Consider the following 23,774-nt stretch of genomic DNA (forward strand, 5'->3'; position numbering starts at 1 on the left):
CGGGGGACCCTGATTGGACTGATATGAAGGAGTCTATCTTTGAATTCTGGGACCCTGGCTTCCTTGGCCCACAGAAGGAGATGGGAAATCCTTGAGCTAGTGCCTAAACCCTTGACATCTGAAGCATATGTTCTTGCTTCTAAGCTCTTTCCTTTGCATTCTTGAGAGAGCCGGAGTTCTTGAGAATGTTTGAGGGAACGGTCTTCCTTCATTTCCTGAAACTTTCCGTCTCTACATTCTGGTTGGGACCTTGGCATCTCTTCGGAGGCAGAAAGTTGGAAGAACTTCTCGGTGTCTGAAGGATGAGGGAGCTGGCTTTGGTGGGACTTTCACGATGAAGGCTTTGGCAAAGTCCTTTGCCATTTTGACAGCTTCTGCCATGGACACTGGCTTGGCATTTTTGGTTAGTGTGTCTAAGGGTTCGTTCATTCTCTGAATGAACCTGGCCCCATGAGTTGTTCTTCATCTAGAGGTGGTGAATATTTGAGTAGAAGAGCGAATACTTGGTGATATTCTTCGATGGTTTTTCTCCCCTTATTTAGCTCTAAGAATTCATTCATTTTGGTTTCTAAAAACCCGAGGAGACAAAATCTCTTCCTCAAATAGGCTTTAAGATCATTCTAGGACTGGGTATTCCTATCTAGATGGTTGGTGTCACAATGGTTCCTCCATGCCAACCTGGCTGTTTCCACTATTTTGAGCATGGCAAGAGCCATTCTGCTCCGCTAATTGTAGCTTGTGACATCAAAATATTCTTCCATAGCTTCCACCCATTTCTGAAGAGCCTGGCCGAGGTTCTCCCCTTCTTCTTTGAAGGGTCTGGCTGAGTTCCATGAAGAGCCTTGCGAACGTCGGGGTTATGCTCTTCATCTTCAAAGAGAGGGTCTAGTTGACGGCCACGATTTCCTCATCTCATGATTCTGCCAAAAATGATATATTATTAAATTTTTATTTTGATATCGTCCACGAGATCCTAAGACTTAAGAGGTTCGGAAAATAATTTCTTAAACAAGATAAATGGTCTTATTGGAGATCTATGACATATGTACACCAGTAACAAATTTTGCTTTATCGATTCGTCTCCATAAACAATCACTAATACAACAAGGAATTTTTCCACAAAATAATTTTTTATTTATAGAAAGGTTGCAATATGTACATAGAGCAGCTCGGCTCCAGAAATCAAAATCTCCTCGGGAGACGCATAAGAGGACAATACTCGACTATAGACATGCCCTAATACAAACATTCCCTTACTGCCAAGGGAGCTACTATCTTCTCCTTATAGGAATAAAGCGACTAAGGAGTCTATATGTGAGACTCCTCTGCCCCCTCCACGCATAGCATTCCCGGTTACTAGAAGAGGAAGTAGCTTCCTCATGCACGAGATAGGCTTTCCCACTCGGGGCCTCGCCCTCGAATGTCCGAGTACTAGACTAATCTGGTGGTCATTATGAAACAAAAACCGGGAATGTGAGATCCCTCTTCCCCCTCTGCGCACCGGATTCTCGGTAGCTTGCAGCGAAAGCAGCCCCCTCATGCGCGGGGCAGGGTTTCTCACTCACAGCCTCGCCCACGAATGTCCGGGCATAAGCCTAGGCTGGTGGTCACTCCGAAAATCAAAACCGGGAAAATTTCCCATGCCCGGAAAGCGGGGACGATTCTACCTTTTTGAATTTTTATTAATGAGTTTTCTAACGAGATCAAAATCTAAACTATCCTCTACCTGAATAAACAAGATAGAAGGAAACTATCATTAATATAATTTGATCATCTGAGCAATTCAATGCTTTTTTCCTAATCAAGATTAGGCACAACAATTAATCCACTCAATCGAGAAATTCATCAGGGAATTAACTATCTACTACTCGAATCCTAGCGTAATCCTAAGATTTTCCACTTTTATTATGAAAACTCCACTAATTCCAGCCTAACCCCATCCGGCCCATGGGTTAGCCACCACCCTGCCACCACTGGAATCAGTAGATCCAAACAAGTACTCACCCACCCATAATTGAAATGCCTTTCTTAACTTTAGCTTTAGAAAACAGATACGCACACACTCCTCTTTAAAACTTTAATAAAAACAATCCATTGACAAACAATTTACTGGTTACACATGTCATACTTCAAAAATTCCATTGAGTCTTTGTTTCTCACAAAACAGTATCACTCTTCTGGACTCTCTATTGAGACCAGCGAGTCAACAACGAGATCCAGTGATAGATTACAATAACATTGGTCTGCCATATAATATCTTCCTCGACATACGTATGGGTGTCCTCGATACCGCGAGCCCGTGCATCGCCTGGACAGAACCCTCCACGATCCTCCTTAGGTGTCTTGGCACTTCACTTAGGGACCGCTTCGTCGGCCCTCGTCCATCGTACCGGAAGTGCACCATTTTAACCATACCGAGGCTGGTCAAGACCTCGGCACGCTTTGCCGCGTGAGCTGTCCCTCGAACACTCCCCGCCAACTGTTGCAACCGAACTTCCCTTAGATAAACATATATGCCAACTGCTCCCTCCAAGCATTCTGGCGTAAGACAGTCTTTTAAGAAAACAGGGTTTCTATGCAAGTTTATAGTTTTGATTTTGTTTGAAAACCATGAATAATCTTAGATCCGTATCTCAATACTTCTAGATCCATGTGTGAATTCCAAACACAATTCCTCGAATTCTGTTAACTTGATCCTCAGATCAAAATCAAAAGTCTTAACTTAGATCATTTATGGTGGAAATCACACTTTTAATATAAAAAATATCTTTTATGCACCCATTTATGCATAAAAACCATTTATGATGAAAACCACACTTTTAATATAAAAAAATATCTTTTATGCATCCATTTATGCATAAAAACCATTTATGATGAAAGTAACACTTTTATAATAAAAAAATAATCTTTTATGCATACTTCTATGCATAAAAATCAAATATGAGAAAAGTAACACTTTTATAATTAAAAAATAATCTTTTATGCATACTTCTATGCATGAAAATCAAATATGATAAAAGTAACACTTTTATATAAAAAATAATAATCTTTTATGCATACTTTTATGCATGAAAATCAATTATGATAAAAGTAACACTTTTATAATAAAAAAATAATCTTTTATGCATACTTCTAAGCATGAAAATCAAATATGATAAAAGTAACACTTTTATAATAAAAATAATAATCTTTTATGCATACGTCTATGCATAAAAATCAAATATGAGAAAAGTAACACTTTTATATTAAAAAAATAATCTTCTATGCATACTTTTATGCATGAAAATCAATTATGATAAAAGTAACACTTTTATAATAAAAAATAATCTTTTATGCATACTTCTATGCATGAAAATCAAATATGATAAAAGTAACACTTTTTATAATTAAAAAAATAATCTTTTATGCATAAAAATCAAATATGATAAAAGTAACACTTTCACAATAAAAAATTAATCTTTTATGCATAAAAATCAAATATGATAAAAGTAACACTTTTATAATAAAAAAAATCTTTTCTGCATACTTTTATGCATAAAAATCAAATATGATAAAAGTAATACTTTTATAATAATACTAATTTTCTTTTATACAAATAATCAAAATGCATCTTCTATGCATGAAAATGACACTTTAGAATATAGAAATTATAAGGATTACTCTTTTAGAATAATGAAAGATAATACTTATTTCTATTTTTTTTGAAAAATTTTACCATAACCTCCTTTGTATGGCTGACCATTTTTTAATTTTAAGTCTCTAAAATTAATTAGAAATGCATCAAGAGTATTTAAATCATTCTAAAGTAACATTTTCTACTTATTTAAGAGCATAAAAACCATAAAATAAATGGAAAAGAGAAGAATCACCAACTTACTAATGAATTTTGAGAGCTTTCCTTTGGCTTGATGGTTTGAGGGTTCAAATGTTGTTTGAGACAACAGTGGCCACCAATCTTCTAGAAGAAGGAAGATCAAAAACTAATGAATTATGAATACAATTCACTGTTTTTGGCACTTAGGGAGAGAGAGGGTAACAGTGCAAAACACTATTAAGTTTCAATAAAAGGGGAGGGCTTCTATTTATAGAAAAAAATGAGCTTCTAACCAAGCCAACTTATTCTAGAAATTTCCAGATCAGTTTGGTTAATTTTTGACCATTTTTAGGTCAGTTTGCTCACTTTTTGGAGCTTTTAAAGATAAAGATAGCTGATTTTAAAGATAGTTGGTTTTAAAGATAAAGATAGCTGATTTTAAAGATAGTTGGTTTTAAAGATAAAGATAGTTGGTTTTAAAGATAAAGATAGCTGATTTTTAAAGATAGTTGGTTTTTAAAGATAGCTGGTTTTAAAGATAGCTGGTTTTAAAGATAGCTGGTTTTAAAGATAGCTGATTTTTAAAGATAGCTGGTTTTAAAGAGATAGCTGGTTTTAAAGATAGCTGGTTTTAAAGATAGCTGGTTTTAAAGATAGCTGGTTTTAAAAATAGCTGGTTTTAAAGATAGCTCGTTAAAGAGATAGCTGGTTTAAAAGAGATAGCTGGTTTAAAAGAGATAGCTGGTTTTAAAGAGATAGCTGGTTTTAAAGAGATAGCTGGTTTAAAGATAGCTGGTTTTAAGGATAGCTGGTTTTAAGGATAGCTGGTTTTAAGGATAGCTGGTTTTAAAGATAGCTGGTTTTAAAGAGATAGCTGGTTTTAAAGAGGTAGCTGGTTTTAAAGAGATAGATGGTTTTAAAGATAGATGATTTTAAGATAGCTGGTTTTTAAGATAGGTGGTTTTAAGATAGCTGGTTTTAAGATAGCTGGTTTTAAGATAGCTGGTTTTAAAGATAGCTGGTTTTTAAGATAGCAGGTTTTAAGATAGCTGGTTTTAAGATAGCTGTTTTTAAAGATAGCTGGTTTTAAAGATAGCTAGTTTTAAAGATAGCTGGTTTTAAAGATAGCTGGTTTTAAGATAGCTGGTTTTAAAGATAGCTGATTTTAAAGATAGCTGGTTTAATAGATAGCTGGTTTAATAGATAACTAGTTTGAAAGATAGCTGGTTTAATAGATAGCTGGTTTTAAAGATAGCTGGTTTAATAGATAGCTGGTTTTAAAGATAGCTGGTTTTATAGATAGCTGGTTTTAAAGATAGCTGGTTTTAAAGATAGCTGGTTTTAAAGATAGTTGGTTTTAAAGATAGCTGGTTTAATAGATAGCTGGTTTTAAGGATAGCTGGTTTTAAAGATAGCTGGTTAGCTAGTTTTAAAGATAGCTGGTTTTAAAGATAGCTGGTTTTAAAGATAACTGGTTTTAAAGATAAAGATAGCTGATTTTTAAAGATAGCTGGTTTAAAGATAGCTGGTTTTAAAGATAGCTGGTTTTAAAGATATCTGGTTTTTAAAGATAGCTGATTTTAAAGATAGCTGGTTTTAAAGATAGCTAGTTTTAAAGATAAAGATAGCTGATTTTAAAGATAGCTGGTTTTAAAGATAGCTGGTTTTAAAGATAAAGATAGCTGATTTTAAAGATCGCTAGTTTTAAAGATAAAGATAGTTGATTTTAAAGATAAAGATAGCTGATTTTAAAGATAGTTGGTTTTATAGATAAAGATAGTTGATTTTTAAAGATAGTTGGTTTTTAAAGATAGCTGGTTTTAAAGATAGCTGGTTTTTAAAGATAGCTGGTTTTAAAGATAGCTGGTTTTTAAAGATAGCTGGTTTTAAAGATAGCTGGTTTTAAAGAGATAGCTGGTTTTAAAGAGATAGGTGGTTTTAAAGATAGCTGGTTTTAAAGAGATAGCTGGTTTTAAAGATAGCTTGTTTTAAGATATCTGGTTTTAAGATTTTAAGATAGCTGGTTTTAAAGATAGCTGGTTTTTAAGATAGCTGGGGTTTTAAGATATCTGGTTTTAAAGATAGCTGGTTTTAAAGATAGCTGGTATTAAGATAGCTGGTTTTTAAGATAGCTGGTTTTAAGATAGCTGGTTTTAAAGATAGCTGGCTTTAAGATAGCTGGTTTTAACGATAGCTGGTTTGAAAGATAGCCGGTTTTAAAGATAGCTAGTTTTAAAGATAGCTGGTTTTAAAGATAGATGGTTTTTAAGATAGCTGGTTTTTAAGATAGCTGGTTTTTAAGATAGCTGGTTTTAAGATAGCTGGTTTTAAGATAGCTGGTTTTAAGAGAGCTGGTTTTAAGAGAGCTGGTTTTAACGAGAGCTGGTTTTAAGAGAGCTGGTTTTAAAGATAGCTGGTTTTAAAGATAGCTGGTTTAAGATAGTTGGATTTAAAGATAGCTGGTTTTAAGATAGCTGGTTTTAAGATACCTGGTATTAAGATAGCTGGGTTAAAGATAGCTGGGTTTAAAGATAGCTGGTTTTAAAGATAGTTGGTTTTAAAGCTAGCTGGTTTTAAAGCTAGCTGGTTTTAAAGCTAGCTGGTTTAAAGATAGCTGGTTTTAAAGATAGCTGGTTTAAAGATAGGTGGTTTTTAAGATAGCTGGTTTTAAGATAGCTGGTTTTTAAGATAGCTGGTTTTAAGATAGCTGGTTTTAAGATAGCTGGTTTTTAAGATAGCTGGGTAGTAAGATAGCTGGTTTTAAGATAGCTGGTTTTAAGATAGCTGGTTTTAAGATAGCTGGTTTTTAAGATAGCTGTTTTTAAGATAGCTGGTTTTAAGATAGCTGGTTTTAAGATAGCTGGTTTTAAGATAGCCGATTTTAAGATAGCGGGTTTTTAGATAGCGGTTTTAAAGATAGCGGGTTTTAAGATAGCGGGTTTTAAGATAGCAGGTTTTAAGATAGCAGGTTTTAAAGATAGCAGGTTTTAAGATAGCAGGTTTTAAGATAGCTGTTTTAAAGATAGCGGTTTTAAAGATAGCTGGTTTTTAAGATAGCTGGTTTTAAAGATAGCTGGTTTTAAGATAGCTGGTTTTAAGATAGCTGGTTTTAAAGATAGCTGGTTTTAAAGATAGCTGGTTTTTAAGATAGCTGGTTTTAAGATAGCTGGTTTTAAAGATAGCTGGTTTTAAGATAGCTGGTTTTAAGATAGCTGGTTTTTAAGATAGCTGGTTTTAAGATAGCTGGTTTTAAGATAAGTTTAAAGATAGCTGGTTTTAAGATAAGTTTTAAAGATAGCTGATTTTAAAGATAGCTGGTTTTAAAGATAGCTGGTTTTAAGATAGCTGGTTTTAAGATAGCTGGTTTAAAGATAGCTGGTTTTAAAGATAGCTGGTTTTTAAGATAGCTGGTTTTAAGATAGCTGGTTTTTAAGATAGCTGGTTTTAAGATAGCTGGTTTTTAAGATAGCTGGTTTTAAGATAGCTGGTTTTAAGATAGCTGGCTTTAAAGATAGCTGGTTTTAAGATAGCTGGTTTTAAAGATAGCTGGTGTTAAGATAGCTGGTTTTAAGATAGCTGGTTTTTAAGATAGCTGGTTTTAAGATAGCTGGTTTTAAGATAGCTGGTTTTAAAGATAGCTGGTTTTTAAGATAGCTGGTTTTAAGATAGCTAGTTTTTAAGATAGCTGGTTTTAAAGATAGCTGGTTTTAAGATAGCTGGTTTTAAGATAGCTGGTTTTAAAGATAGCTGGTTTTAAAGATAGCTGGTTTTAAAGATAGCTGGTTTTAAGATAGCTGGTTTTTAGCTGGTTTTAAAGATAGCTCGTTTTTAAGATAGCTGGTTTTTAAGATAGCTGGTTTTAAGATAGCTGGTTTTAAGATAGCTAGTTTTAAGAAAGCTGGTTTTAAGAGAGTTGGTTAGTTGGTTTTAAGATAGCAGGTTTTAAGATAGCTGGTTTTAAGATAGCTCTTTTTAAGATAGCTGGTTTTAAGATAGCTGGTTTTAAGATAGCTGGTTTTAAGATAGCTGGTTTTAAAGATAGCTGGTTTTAAGATAGCTGGTTTTAAGATAGCTGGTTTTAAGATAGCTGGTTTTAAAGATAGCTGGTTTAAGATAGCTGGTTTTAAAGATAGCTAGTTTTAAGATAGCTGGTTTTAAGATAGCTGGTTTTAAGATAGATAGTTTTAAAGATAGCTGGTTTTAAGATAGCTGGTTTTAAGATAGCTGGTTTTAAGATAGCTGGTTTTAAGATAGCTGGTTTTAAGATAGATGGTTTTAAAGATAGTTGGTTTTAAAGATAGCTGGTTTTAAGATAGCTGGTTTTAAGATAGATGGTTTTAAGATAGATGGTTTTAAAGATAGCTGGTTTTAAGATAGCTGGTTTTAAGATAGCTGGTTTATAGATAATTGCTTTTAAGATAGCTGGTTTTAAGATAGCTGGTTTTAAGATAGCTGGTTTTAAAGATAGCTGGTTTTAAATAGCTGGTTTTAAAATAGCTGGTTTTAAAATAGCTGGTTTTAAGATAGCTGGTTTTAACATAGCTGGTTTTAACATAGCTGGTTTAAAGATAGCTGGTTTAAAGATAGCTGGTTTAAAGATAGCTGGTTTTAAAGATAGCTGGTTTTAAGATAGCTGGTTTTAAGATAGCTGGTTTTAAAGATAGCTGGTTTTAAAGATAGCTGGTTTCATTAAATGATTATTTTTGAAGATAGCTGATTTGTAAGTGGTGTGACTAGTTTTAAGTTTCCATGAATATCTGGCTAGGGGGCCTGGGAACTCTTTCCCCTGGTACCTAGGACAAAACCTAACCAAATTCTTAATTGGATCCCATCACTACAGTGGTTGGGTGGTTGGCTTACCCACGCTAGATGGGGCTAGGCTGGACTGATGGATCCCTAAATTGAGACTCAATTATGTCATGGTACAATAGATGAAGTAACTCCCGGACAAAAATTGTTATATGGAAAAGAATCAAGGGCTCTGCCTCTCAATGAGGAAAAAAGCATTAGTCTCTATGATTCAAGTGCAATCTTTTCCCTGATTTGACTATGGGACTTACGGGTTTGGTTAGATCAGTTCAGTTCGTTAAGGCTTTTTACTACGCTAGAGAAAAATTATCCTTGCGGAATCGCCCGTGTTTTTCGAGTAAGGAAAGTTTTCTCGGGTTCGGTTCTGGAAGAGCCGATGGATTAGTCTCTTGTCTGAATATCTGTGGTGGCGAGGCCCCAAGTGTGGAACCCTACCCTACGCAAGAAGTGCTACTTTGCTAGCACCCCTGAATTCGTTGCACGGTGAGGATAGGGATCTTACAGTTCCCAGGCAAAACATAACCAAATGTCTATAAAGGAATCCCACCTCCAGTAGAGTGGTTGGGCAGTTGGTTAACTCATGGGCCGGTTGGGCTGGATCGGGGGATTCCTACGATACAAGTAGTTACGATTGAGTTACATTAGCTAGATTAAGTCCTAGGAAGACTTTTGTTCTATGGGAGGAAATCAGCGCCGCTGTGCCTCGCTAAAGGAGGAAAAAACCGATGATTCTATGGACCAAGTGCAAGTCTCTTCCTTGATCTGACCATGTGACTTTTGGGTTTGGTCGGATCAGTTTGGTTAGTTAAGACTTTGACTCGTTAGGTCAATTCTCCCATTAGATGATTTTCCTGGTGGAATCGCCCGTGCCTTCCAAGCGAGGGAATTTTTCTCGAGTTTGGTTTTTCGGAGGAACCGCCAAGCTAGTCTCTTGTCCGGATATCTGTGGGGGCGAGGCCTCGAGTTGGATCCTTGCCTTCACGAGAGGCTGACATTGCTTCTGTTGCCAGCACCCTTGGAGGGGGTATCTCAGAGGGGTCATGGGTCTCACAGCTAGTATCAAAGTGTATCCTATCCCTATGATCGATGAACTTTTGGATCAATTAATGCTAACAAAAATAGATCTTAAATTCGGGTACTACCAGATCAGATTCAAGGAACATGACATCCCAAAGACAGCATCCCCAACACTCGCTATGGGCATTATGAGTTCACGGTCATGCCGTTTGGATTGACTAATGCCTCGATGAAGTTTAATCGTCTTATGCAGGATATTCTCAGAGAATACTTGGATGATTTTGTTCTTATCTTCTTTGATGATATCTTGGTGTACTCGAAGAATGCACTTGATCATGAAGATCATGTGCGCAAGGTCCTAAAAGTCATAAGGAAGCACCAACTCTTTGTAAAAAAGAGGAAGTGCTCTGTCTTTGTTGACCAGGTGGAATACTTGGGACTCATAGTGTCTAAAGATGGGATTTAAGGGTAGATGTCACCATCAATTGCCCTCTTAGGCTAAGTCTTCTATTGATTAAATTGAAGATTTTTTGACTTTGAAAGTGATGAGATAATAGCCAAGTCTAAGTGGCATGTAGGTGGAGATCCCACCTACACATGGCAAAATTCTCCTCTTCCAGGTAGGCATTCAAGAAGAATATCTCCCAATTATGCACCTACACACACTCCTCCACATGCCTTCCACACTCCCCAACTTGTAGCCTTATGGTGAATACTATATTAATAATACAATTAGAATCCATGTAAGCATGAAGGCCCACTTTTATTTTCCACATCACTAGCCTATCTACCATACCAAAGTATTTATCAAGCATACTTGTGGCATTTACAATGTGTGCACCCTAAATCAAGTAAAACCATTATATTTGAAGATAAAATACTGTTATCAGGGTAGCCGCCAAGCCGCCACATCACCACGCCGTTTTTCCATTGTGGGCATCACAATCTTCTTGGACAAGCTTCCACCTTATTACCATTGAGAAACCATCAAAATATGTACAAAATTGAAAATGAAAGATATCAATTTTTCATGTCAAAGTACCTAAGGAAGAGTCCCCAGAATGGCTATGTTCTCATTACATTACCAAGACCTCATTTTCCTCTCTACTTCAACCTTAGGGAAGAACTTAAGGAGGAGTCCCTAAGCATGGCTATGTTCTCCATTATATCATCGTGACCCCGATTTTCTCTCTACTTCACCCTTGGGGAAAATACTTAAGGAGAAGTCCCTAAGATAGCAAGATCTCCTCTCCATGCACATGAACTAAGATAACTTGGTGTGAAAGAAATTAGGACCAAGTACTTTCTCTAGAGAAATTACTTGGGATAGCTTGTGAAAGAAGGAAAGCCCAAGTACTTTCTTTGGCAAAAATACTTGGGACAACTTTTCAAATTGCCATAAGTCTCACATCTAATGTCATCCAGCCACTCAATTCGAAGGAAAATGCCATTTTAGTGCATTGCATATGTTAAACCTTACAAAAAAACATGATTTTCTATGACAATTTTTAAAAACAAATATCTAGATCTATAATTGGATAAGTTTAAAAGCTATTTCCTATGCCTTTTTCAACGACATTACTTAAGTCTATCCTACTATGTATCTAGGGATGATCTCCTCTACATATCCATGAACTCTTTGTCCTTCCTACTTTTTTTATTAAGTGCATGGACATGAGTCTCTTACATGGGCATGATCTTCTTTACATATGCCTACATTTATATGTGTTAAATCCATGAGTCTCTCTCTATGTCACCCTCACATGTAACTCCTAATATTTAGTTGTGCTTGCCTTCTAGCCATCATGTAATATTAATGTTTCTTTCTTGAAATGTAAAAAATACATAATTTAATAATATATTCATATTTCTTTCTTGGTGGGATCGTGTAAATTTTTGCAAAAAGTTAGTAATTTCTCCTCTTTTGTGATACCTTAGCTTGTGAGCTCATGGGTTTTAGCTCGAAAAATGGTAGGTCCCAAATTTTCACCATTTTGAACAGCTTTGGCCCAATTTTGAACATTTTAGGGCATGTTTTGAAAGTATGCACACCATTTTCTAAAATTTAAGATTTCTATAAGAGGTATAATCTCCAACCCACCTATACTTAAATATTCATGAAGGCATCTTATTTCTTACCCTAAGATAAAATCTACATATGCATGCATAAATATCAATATATTTGCTTTTGAATGGCCCTAGGGCCATTCGACCTACATAATGTGCTTGAAACAATGGCTCTATGGCCATTTTCCATTCTCTTAAGTCTGAAAGTGGTGAATTTAAGAATGGTCCTGGGGCCATTCTACTACACAACTGTGCTTGCAAGAAGAGTTCCATGGCCACTCTAAACCACATTGTAGATAGTTATTTTTAGAATGGGACTATGCTTGCAAGAACAATCCCATGGCCACTCTAAACCACATTGTAGATAGCTATTTTTAGAATGGTCCTACGGTTAATCTCCACACGTTCATGCATAAAATATCAAGACTATGCAAGGTAGAATGGCCGTATAGTAGGGACACACTACCTCCCCAATATTCTTGAAAGAATGGCCCTAGGTCCATTCTCCACTCTCTAGAGGTAGCATATGGTGAATTTGGGAATGGTATCAGTGCCATGCTAAAGCATATCATGGATTGTAGGATGGCCCTGGAGCCATTATATACCCCTTGTACCAACTATTGGTGCATGTTAGAATGGTCCTAGGGCCATCTCTACACGTGCATACATAAAACATTAAGATTCGGCATGGTAGAATGGCCATAGGGCCATGCTTATAATCACAATGTGTTTTACAATTACCCTAGGTCCATTCTACCGTGCACAATGTTGGCCTAGAGAGAGAAAATCTTCTAGAGAGTGATAATTCAGTTTTAGCCTAGAGAGAGAAAATCTTCTAGAGAGTGATAATTAGATTTTTAAATAATTTTGGATAGATAAATATCTCATCTTATTAAAAAAAGTTCCCCTAAAATAGAAGTTCAAAAATATTTTCAGAAGGTGCATTAGAAATTAAGTATAATCTATTCAAGAGGCATTATCCTAGGGGTCTAGATTTTTGAAAATTTTTAAATTAAGGTTCCTATGGACCAATAAGATTCATCCAAATGTAGGGAGGAGATAAATAGAAGAATAAAATGAAAATCTCCCAAAAATTAGTAAATACTCACATAAGATGAAGAGTTCACTAAGGACAAGGTTAATAGTTAAAAAAGAGAGATATTTAGATGAAATGATACATTTTTGACACATCAGTATGGGGGAATTCCCCTCAAGAAGGAGGCGCCTATTTTACATGTGTGGGAGAGTTTTAAACTCTCAAATAATGAGATATGTTTATCTCTCCTCTCTCCTGTTTCAACTAGATCCAAAAGTGGACTAAACTGACCCAAAAATGGTCAAAAATTGACCAAAGTGATATGGAAAGTTCTAGAATCAGTTGGCTTGGTTAGAAGCTCACTTTTTCCTATAAATAGAAGCCTTCCCCTTTGTTGAAGCTTAATAGTGTTTTTGCATTGTGACCCTACTTCTCCCAAGAGCCAGAAAACTATGAATTTACTCATAATTCATTAGTTTTTTGACGTTCCCTCTTCTAAAGATTGGTGGCCACTCTTGTTTCAATAAGAGTAGAACCCTTAAACCATCAAGCCAAAGGAAAGCTCTCAAATTCCTTTGTAAGTTGGAGATTCTTCTCTTTTCTATTCATTTTATGGTTTTTATGATTTTTGTCTTCTCTAAATTGAAAATGATGCTATGCCTCATTGAAAAAAGGCATTCCCCTCTCTTCTCTAGTAGATCCAACCATTCTTATCCTAGATGAAGGATAAATGGATAAAATCAAGTTTGTCATAATGTTTCTCTTTGATAAAGTAGAAACTGTTTACATTAGAATGAATTAAATACTCTTGGTGAACTTCTAATTAATTGTAGAGAGTTAAAAATTAAAAAATGGTCAGCCATACAAAGGAGGTTATGGCAAAATTTTTCTAAAATTGTGAAAAATAAGTTTTACTTTTTTTATTCAAAAAGACTTATTCCCATTGTATATATATTCTTAAAGTGTTATTTTTCATCCTAGATATAGAAAAATGATTACTAAAAAAATTTAAAAAAAAGAAAGTGTTACTTTCTTTAGAATTAGAAGGAAGCTTATTGAAATTTTATTTTGATCATAAAAGAATGATTTTCATCATAAATGATTTTTATGCATAAACATATGCATAAAAGATATTTTTTTTATATTCAAAGTGTGATTTTCATCATAAATAATTTTTATGCATAAACATATGCATAAGTATTAAAAGTTTGATTTGCATCATTAATGATTTATATGCATAAATGGGTGCAAAAAAGTTATTTTTTTTATATTAAAAGTGTGATTTTCATCATTAATGGTTTTTATGCATAAACTATATATTTTTATATTAAAAGTGTGATTTTCATCATAAATGATTTTTATGCATAAAATATATTTTTTTATATTAAAAGTTTGATTTTCATCATAAATAATTTTTATGCATAAAAGATATTTTTTATATTGAAAGTGTGATTTGCATCATAAATGATTTTTATGCATAAACATATGCATAAAAGATACTTTTTTATATTAAAAGTGTGATTTGCATCATAAATGATTTTTATGCATAAACATATGCATAAAATATATTTTTTTATATTAAAAGTGTGATTTTTATCATAAATGATTTTTATGCATAAAAGATATTTTTATACTAAAAGTGTGATTTTCATCATAAAAGATTTTTATGCATAAACATATGCATAAAAGATATTTTTTTATATTAAAAGCGTGATTTTCATCATAAATGATTTTTATGCATAAAAGAAATTTTTTTATATTTAAAGTGTGATTTTCATCATAAATGATTTTTATGCATAAACATATGCATAAAAGATATTTTCTTTATATTAAAAGTGTGATTTTCATCATAAATGATTTTTATGCATGAACATATTTGTTTTATATTAAAAGTGTTATTTTCATCATAAATGATTTTTATGCATAAACATATACATAAAAGATATTTTTTAATATTAAAAGTGTGATTTTCATCATAAATGATTTTTATGCATAAACATATGCATAACATATATTTTTTATATTAAAAGTGTGATTTTCATCATAAATGATTGTTATGCATAAATGGGTGCATAAAAGATATGTTGTTTTATTAAAAGAGTGACTTTCATCATAAATGATTTGTATGCATAAACATATGCAGAAGAAAAATTCTTTCATGTTAAAAGAGTGATTTTCATCATAAATGATGGTTTATGATGATAAAAGTGTGACTTTCATCAGAATTGGATTTTATGCATAATTAGATGCATATAGAATCTTTATAATTAAATAAGGTTTCTCTTTAATCCTTTGTTAATTTTCATAAAAATTGAAAAAATGAATAAGTAGATAATATGTGAGGAAATTCTACCGTTTCATATTCACTAAGATGGGAATGAGAAAATTCAAATAAACTATCGAAGTCGGAGATTGAGATAAATGATTATTTTATTCCTCCTAGGAATTCAAGTTTAGTTTAAAAATCTGTAAGCAAATATTCAATGAACGAAATTTAGAAAAAGAGAAATTGAAATATTACCTTTCAAGAAAGATAGTTTAGTAAGAACCTTTCCAAACCCAAAACTCTGATTCAGACTATTGACCAAGACCTTATTCCTTCGTCAATTTCAATTAATGACGATGTGCCCAGTTCAAGAAAAATGCACTCAAAACACCCACCGAATCCGAAACTAAGTTAAGACTTTTGATTTTGATGTGAGGATCAAGTTAACAGAGTTTGAGGAATTCTGTGTGGAATTCAGACCTGCATCTAGAAGTATTGGGATACGAATTTAGGATTTATTCATGGTATTCAAACAAAATCAAAATTGAAAACTTGCATAGAAACCTTGTTTAAGAAACCCTGTTTTCTTAAAGGACTGTCTTACACCAGAATGCTAGAGGGAGCATTTGGCATATGTGTTTAACTAAGGGAAGTTTGGTTGCAACAGCTGGCGGGAAGTGTTCGAGGGACAGCTCACGTGGCAAAAATCTACCCGGGTATGGTGAAAAATGGTGTGCTTTTGGTACGATGGGTGAGGGCCGACAAAGCGATCCTTGAGTGAAGTGCCAGGACACCTAAGGAGGATCCTGGAGGGTTCTGACCAGGCGATGCACGGGCTCTCGGTGCTTAGGACACCCATACGTATGTCGAGGAAGATATATGTATGTTGGTTGACAAAATGATTATTGTAATCTGTTATTGGATCTCGTTGTTGACCAGCTGGTCCCATTGGAGAGTCTAGATTGGTACTGTTTTTGTGAAACGAGGGATTGAATGGAAATTTTGAATTATGAAATCTGTGATTATGTCTGTTTTGTCAATGGATTATTTTAAAGTTTAAAAGAGGAGTGTGTGCGTATTTTTTTTCTAAAGCTAAAGTTAAGAAAGGCATTTCAATTATGGGTGGGTGAGTACTTGTTTGGATCTACCGATTCCAGTGGTGGCAAGGTGGTGGCTAACCCATAGGCCGGATGGGGTAAGGTTAGAATTAGTGGAGTTTTAATAATCAAACTGAAAAAACTTAGGATTACGCTAGGATTCGAGTAGCTAGTTAATTCCCTGAAAAATTTCTCAATTGAGTGGATCAACGGCTGTGCCTGATCTTGATTAGGAAAAAAGCGTTGAAATTACTCAAATGCTCAAATTATATCAGCGATAGTTTCCTTCTATCTGGTTTATTCAGGTGAAGGATAGTTTAGAATTGATCTCGTTAGAAAAAAAAAATCTTTAAGAAAATTCAAAAAGGTGAAATCGTCCCCGCTTTTTGGGCATGGAAAATTTTCCCAGTTTCGGTTTTCGGAGTGACCACCAGCCTAGTCTCGTGCCCGGACATTCGTGGGTGTGTGAGGCCCCGAGTGAGAAACCCTACCCCGCGCATGAGGGAGCTGCTTCTGCTGTAAGCTACCGAGAGTCCAGTGCACGGAGGGGACAGAGGGATCTCACAGTTGGTATCAGAGCGAAAATTGCCTAAATTTTTAATAAAAATCTAGAAAAGAAATGTTTTTTTCTTGTTAATACTATGAGAATGAACTTCAAAAATTAAAAACTTATAAATTGAATTGGACATTTATAGATGGACACCCCGAACATATCTGGAATTCCTGGACTCTCTCAGAGTCAGGATATGATAGCTTTTGCATTTGATCACCTTATCAACTCTGCGACGACCCGAATGAGCAGAGTGAGACTCGCTCGCCATTTTGAGAGTCTTTACTTTCCTGATCCTCGTGAGCGACATCGGTATATGTGGTTCAATGGAGGACGGTGCACTAATGTCAGTACCAGTCAGCGTCGGAGGCTCAGGCAAAATATTTCCTTGGCCATGATTCTTATAAGACTAGGGCTTGTTCAGCATGTTCAACTCTTTGATCATTCACCCAGGAACTTTAGAACTTCATGCCGATTTTTTAGAATTCTTAGCCGCTTTGTCCCTAGGAATAGAATTACAGCACCTCTTTGTGTAATGAATTGTGTGTACCATGGTATGTCTTCTTCACAGTTTTGCTTCTTTATATGATTAAGACTGAGGTGGTGATTCTGGAGCGGAGCTGCTTTATGTACATACTGCAGCTTTGATATAAATAAAGAAATGTTTTCTTGAGAAAAATTCCCTGTTGTAAAAGTGATTGTTTACGGACGATCTGATAAAGAAAAATATGTTATCGGACGTATGTCATAGATCTCCAATAAGATCATTGTCTTGTTTTTAAGAAATTGTTTTCCAAACCTCTTAAGTCTTAGGATCTGTGGATGATATCAAAATAAAAATTCAATAATATATAAATTTTTGGCAGAATCATTAGGAACTCAATGGAGTCTTCTTGGGCCCTTTAATTTGGACGTTTAGTGAAATGCTTAAAATGCTAATCCATCTTTGACCAAGCCTAGAGGCCTAGTCCTAAAAGCATATATTTGATTTTTCACAAAAACAAAAAAAATAAAAAAAAGGAGATATTCTTAGATCTGGCCACACCTAGGTGACTTTAAAGCTTTGTAATGGGCTGTCAGTCAGTTATCATAGCCTTCTCTACCTTTTCGAACTCCAAACATTCCAAAAATTCGTCACTTTCTTCCTCCCTTTTTTGTGTGTGCACCAGATCTCTTTCTCTCTCTAAATCCGCTCTCTAAAACGCCCTGCACTCCTTCTCCATGGAAAAAAGCGTCTTTCTCTACTCCAAAAGTCATAGCTAGCAGATATGTACTCTTGAATGAGCTTCTCTCTCTCCAAACCCATAGTAGTAGCCATGGCTTGCAAGGAAGAAGCTTACCATGAGCATTCTCTCTACAATACTTGGTCCTCTCTCCATAGCTTGCAGGTCTGTACTCCTAAATGAGCCTTCTCTCTCCAGAAGAACCTTTTCATGATGTATTCTCTCTCTATATTGCTTAGCAGCCATATCTTGCACTAAAGAAGCTTCCCATGATGCATTGTCTCCTTTTCATTTTCGTCTCACCCCATTGCCAACCCTCTCTATGTTTCTTTGGCTCCCTTTCTGGCTTCTTTCTCTTTCCACAATGCAGCTCTGGAGATTACACATGTTGTGGCTAGATGAGGCAGCTAAAAAGAGGCAAACACAATTTGCCTTCAACCAGCTTCAAGCGGCATTGACTAAGCAGATCAATAGTTTGATGCAGAGGATTAAAGAGCTCTCAGAGGAGCTTGAGGTGCAGAAGAATAATTTAGCGGATCGTGTGCACACAATAAATCAATTTACTGATAATTATGTTCGTCTTCAACACTCCACTCGTAATCTTCGGCGTCGTGTTCACCTTCCCATTGGATATCACGCAAGGCAAAGAAAACGTAAAGCTGTTGGGTTACTTTCTAAGACAGCAGGCGCATGCAAGAGGCGTAAACAAACAACCAGGTAAATTTTTTTGTAGGAATTATAGCAACGTTGAGAAGCAATTAATGAATAAAGCATCTCTCATGGGTGACTCTTGCGATTGTAGGGCATGTGCAACAGCTATACTAGGATGTAACAACGCTGAGGACAATGTTAATGTCTCCCTTCTTCAGCATGTCCTTCAGGAGAAGGATATCATGGAATGATAACAGGTTCTCATAATGATAAGCTGCGGGAGACCCTTCGTCAACATTTCTTGAAGGAAATCAAAGAAATTGTCACACCCAAAGAGATGCTTGATATATGTGACTCAACAGGTATTAGCCAGAAAGGTTACAGAGCAATGTACAGGTCAATCACTTTAGGGTTGCGAGCAAAGGGAGTTACGCATACCTTGCCTCCAACACTTTATAGCTTACAGATGGCAAAGAAGTGTGCTAATGGTGATATTGCATCCATGTTTAATGGTGGGTACAAGTGGGTGGAGGATATTATGCCAATGCCAATAATCAAACCCTTTGAATACAATGCATATAACAATGTCTACATTGACATGGAAGTGCTACAAAAAGCAATGATTCAGTATTATGGCCTCACACTTGAAGAGACAGGTGGAAATCCCGTGTTTGTCTTGAAGCTGGATGAATGTCAAGTGGTTAAAGGTTAAAGACTGGAGCGTGTTAGTTTAACCTTGATGAGCCGAGCACTTAGAGGAAAGCCTTTAGAGACCCAAGAGTTGGATGCAACTGAAGACAGCAACAATAGGGGTCAAGGGCATAAGCAAGACTACTACGGCATTCAATCAGAGAAGAACATCTGGTGGCAAGCAGCATGGGTCCTCCCAAAAGAGAACCATGATACCTTGAGGTGGTATTTTGAACGGTCTGGCATTCAACATGTCGTCTCTTGTCAGGTCAATGGTTAAAAGTTTGATGTTCCTGGAATAGGCTGCTTTAACGTTGAATGGCACTTGGGTGGCGATCTAAAAACCTTAAAGTGTATGTTGGGTTGTAAAACAGGTGCGAATACTATATTCTCATGTGTTTACTGTTGTCATTCCAAGACAGCAGTAGACTCAAGAGTAAAAGGGAAACAACCTAGCAAAGGCAAAAGTAAAAAACAAGTGGGTGCAAAAAAAGCAATCGTTTTTGATGCTGAATAGAGGAAAGGATCAAAGGTATGGCATAATGGCATATTAAGTTGTGTGACCAGAGCAAGCCACCTAGTCGTGACCAGGAGGACAATGCTTGGAACCCAATCTTGGACATTTCACTATGTCAAGTGCATGTGTGCACATTACATGCAAGACTCAGGATTTTGGATAAGCTATTGATGCTCCACATAAACTATGTCTGGAACATGGAGCCCGAAGATTGACGAGAAGAGTCAATATGTGCACTAGAGGGTGTACTTTCCTCTATGGGATTACATGCTGGAGCAGTGGTCTTGACAAAGGACATAAAATCAAACCCTACGTGTGAGGCTCATAAGGCCCTTTAGGTGCCCTAATAGTCCCAAAATCTTATAATATCTTGTCTTATATATATATATATATATATATATCCTATATATATATTATATATATATATATCTTATATATATATATTATATATATATATATATATCTTTCAATAGCCCCAGAATCTTATATATATATAGGTACACACACACACACACACACATATATATATGTATATATATACATATATGTACATATATATACATATATGTGAGTGTGTATACATCTATAAATACAACATTTTTTCGTACCGCTCTAACCCAATCTCGATTACTTTTTTTAATCACGATCACATTTAAATTGAATCCTCAACAATATTTTCTATGAACACATGAACAAAATCTTGAAATTGCGAGGCTTGTAATGGTATATCACAAGTACGCCATGAAAAATCACAACTTACAATGCACAACAAATTTTTTTTATTAAACTTGGAAGAGAAGTTTGCATTACATCTTTTTAATAAGCTCTTGGAAGAGCTCAGGAGAGAGAGTTCTAGAGGCTGGTTTCAGGCCTAAGCTTTGGAATATATCACTCGGCTCATTGATTCCTTGAGCCTGAGAAAGGGCACAATGGCCTAAAACTGAGCCGGGATGCTTGCCCATAAAGCAATACAAGGCAGCTTCCCTAGCTACCAAAATACATTTATTTATGCTTGAGGCTAAAGGGGTTCTCCGACAAGACTGCACTAAGTGCTTTACATTTTAGGAGCTCGGCATAGGCGATCTCTGAATAGTCTAAATAAAAAACCCGCACTATGTCGGCTCTGAGGACAGGTATGTAGTGCCAAAGAGATGCATCTCGACCCTCTGACTTTGGCCGCGTTCCTCCTACGCGCATAGAAAACTTGTCCACTTCAAAAGCAGTCTGTCAACATGTCAATATAGAAGTTAGGAAGCGTGAAATGATACAACTAAAAAAGATTTGCTTTACAACTAAGAAGTTAGGACATACCTCAGTTGCATCGTCACTTGCAAATTTGTCAAGTTTATGCTTCCTTGGTCTTGAGCATCGCCAGCAACCAAGGGCATGTGTGGTTCAAAGGCAGCTACGCTCTCATAGAATTGCACATCTTGCTTTATTTCAACGGGCGCTTTGGCCACTACATCTTCCAAGGAACTGCTACCAATATCGTATGCAAGCGCTTTTGTGAGGTTGTCATCTTCAAAAGAGATTTTCACTTTCCCTTTGTCTTGACCCCCAGCATTCACGGCAATAATAGACAGTGCCTCATCCTCGTGAAACCTGAGTGTCTTGGCAATGTCATCCAAAAACAAAAATTCTTTCCCATCAATAATGATTGGATGCAAATACATGATAACAAGGTCTAGGACCTCCTCAAGTACTTCATCGCCCTCTAGAACTAGGTCTCGGGGACATTCTCTTGTAGAGCCACCAATGCCATTGAGGCCTCCCATTGTTCTGTAACATTCTCTTCCTCAGCATGGGCCTCTTGGACCTGCTCCATTAGCTTTGCTTTGCCCTTTTCTTTTTCCTTGCCACTTTCTTTCGCCACACCCTCTTGTAACAGAAGGACCAAAACCATGTCCTAGCTCAAGAAAGAAGTGCCGATGTTGCCCATTTGTAGATCCAAGAGTAAGTCTTCCTCCTCATTCTTGTAGTCCTTTTCTGTGAGGGATTTTAAAAACCTTGATAGGCGAAATCTAAAATTCTTGTCTTCCCTGACTTGATGAGGTCAACTGGAACCCATAGGCCCTCATCACCCTCAAACATGATGTACGTGCTGATGTGTTCATCCATATACTGAATGACTTCTGTAAAAGCATCCGCATGTAGATGCATTGTTGCACGCACATCAATTGCTCCCTCAAACATAGGGATGATCTCATCAACCCTATGAAGTAACTCAAGCTTTCCTAGCTATGCAATAAGTGCGTCAAGTAGAGGTGCCATGACTATGAGTGATTGCAAGAAATAGAGAGTGTGTGATACAGAAAGGTGTGCGAAATTGAGAGCAAGTGTTAGGAGAGAACGATAATTGTCAATTGATGAAAATGAGTAAAGTATCATTTATAAATGGGCGACCTTGTTATAAAATTTTTAAAAACTTTTAAAATTTTTAAGTACCAAAAAATTTTAAAAAAATGGTATGCGAAAGCAAGAACGTATCCTTCCATCTCGCAAGGTCATTTCTAATTTACTAGTGGCTCAAGCCACACATGCTTGTGTGACCAACCTTACACTATCACAAAAAATAAAACTTGCACAAGACAATTGAAAAACCTTAATAAGACAGTGAGGAAAAAAAATTGAAATTGTATTTACTTCAATCCAAGATTACATATGCAGTGGTTATTTGATAGCTACACAGCCAGGGAAAGTAATTTCTCTATAAAGAAAAGATCGTTCCTGCCTTTTGCACACTACTCTACCATTGATTATCAAAGCAAAATCACCACTAAGTAGTCACGTAAGTTGGCAAGGGACCAGTCATCATTCACAGCAACATCTACATCCCCACCTTGCATGGATATATGTAGCACACCCTCGGGGGGGTCACTATATGTAAATCCTCTATATCACGTGCGTTCAAGGCCTATTTAAAAAGTCCCTTATCTGTGAATTTTTTAGTGAATATAATGTATCCTTTCCTATTCAAATCTGTAATTTTTTTTAAAAATACAATAAATAAATCCCCTCTGTAAATATATTTCTGTAAGTTTTAAATATTTAAAATGTCCTTCTGTTGAACCCACGTGATACTTACATATTTATACGAGTGACCCCCCCGAGAGCACACCCTGTTCTATAGAGGTTGTGTCGAAGTCTAACGCCTCCCATTCTCCATTTGTAAGCTTCCATCGCCTGTAAGAAAACGCAATGGACAACTGTTGCTTGGCAATATGGTAGTGCATCACAACCTTCTCAACTATTACTCCGCATCTCATGGTGTCTCCATTGTGTTGAACAACTTTTTTATCCCATGCAGGTGATAAGAAACAAGTCAGAGCTCTCTCCCCCTTTGCAATCCATAAAGTTGGGGTACGATGTGTGTCACTTGTACGGAACAGGTACACAAAGAGGTGTAGAGGTAGGAAGCAGGTTATGGTTGCTTTGTGAGATCCATATGTGCACTTCATAGCATTTTGCACCTTGCTTTCGATCTGCAAACAAGCCATGGCCACCACTGAAGCATTGTCTAGAATTGGCCATTCAATAGATGTGAGAGTTGGTGTAGGTTCTGGAACTAATTTTCCAGTACCATTTGCTGTCGTGGGAACCACATATGTATCCTCATAGAAGAAGATGTTTCGTGCAAGAAGTTGTGCAACTCAACACCCTCCAAAGATTAAACTACCAAGCTCCATATGGTATGCTTCACAGGTTCCTAAAATTGCCTCCATAGGCTCCCACTCACTATAGTTTGAGGGAAAAATATCTACGCAGAGGAACCCAAGAACAATCAAAGCAGTGCTCAATATACCATTATTAGCACACAATTGATTTAAAAACAAGAATATAAAGTGGTGAAATAACTTACAATTTGCAGGAAATTGTTGACGTTGGTCATGGTCTGCTAGTTTCAGCTCTGTTGCCTTGTAAACATGATGGACCTTGGCTAGCTTTTTTCCATCACGATCTTGTTTGAGCTCCAATATCCGCCCTTTCCAATGGTGACTTTGTATATCAACGTATCGCTTTGACATGGGTTCCTCTTG

This window comes from Cibotium barometz, chromosome 64 (genome assembly GCF_041138505.1).
Source record: "Cibotium barometz isolate CiBa-2024 chromosome 64, ASM4113850v1, whole genome shotgun sequence".
Lineage (NCBI taxonomy): Eukaryota > Viridiplantae > Streptophyta > Polypodiopsida > Cyatheales > Cibotiaceae > Cibotium > Cibotium barometz.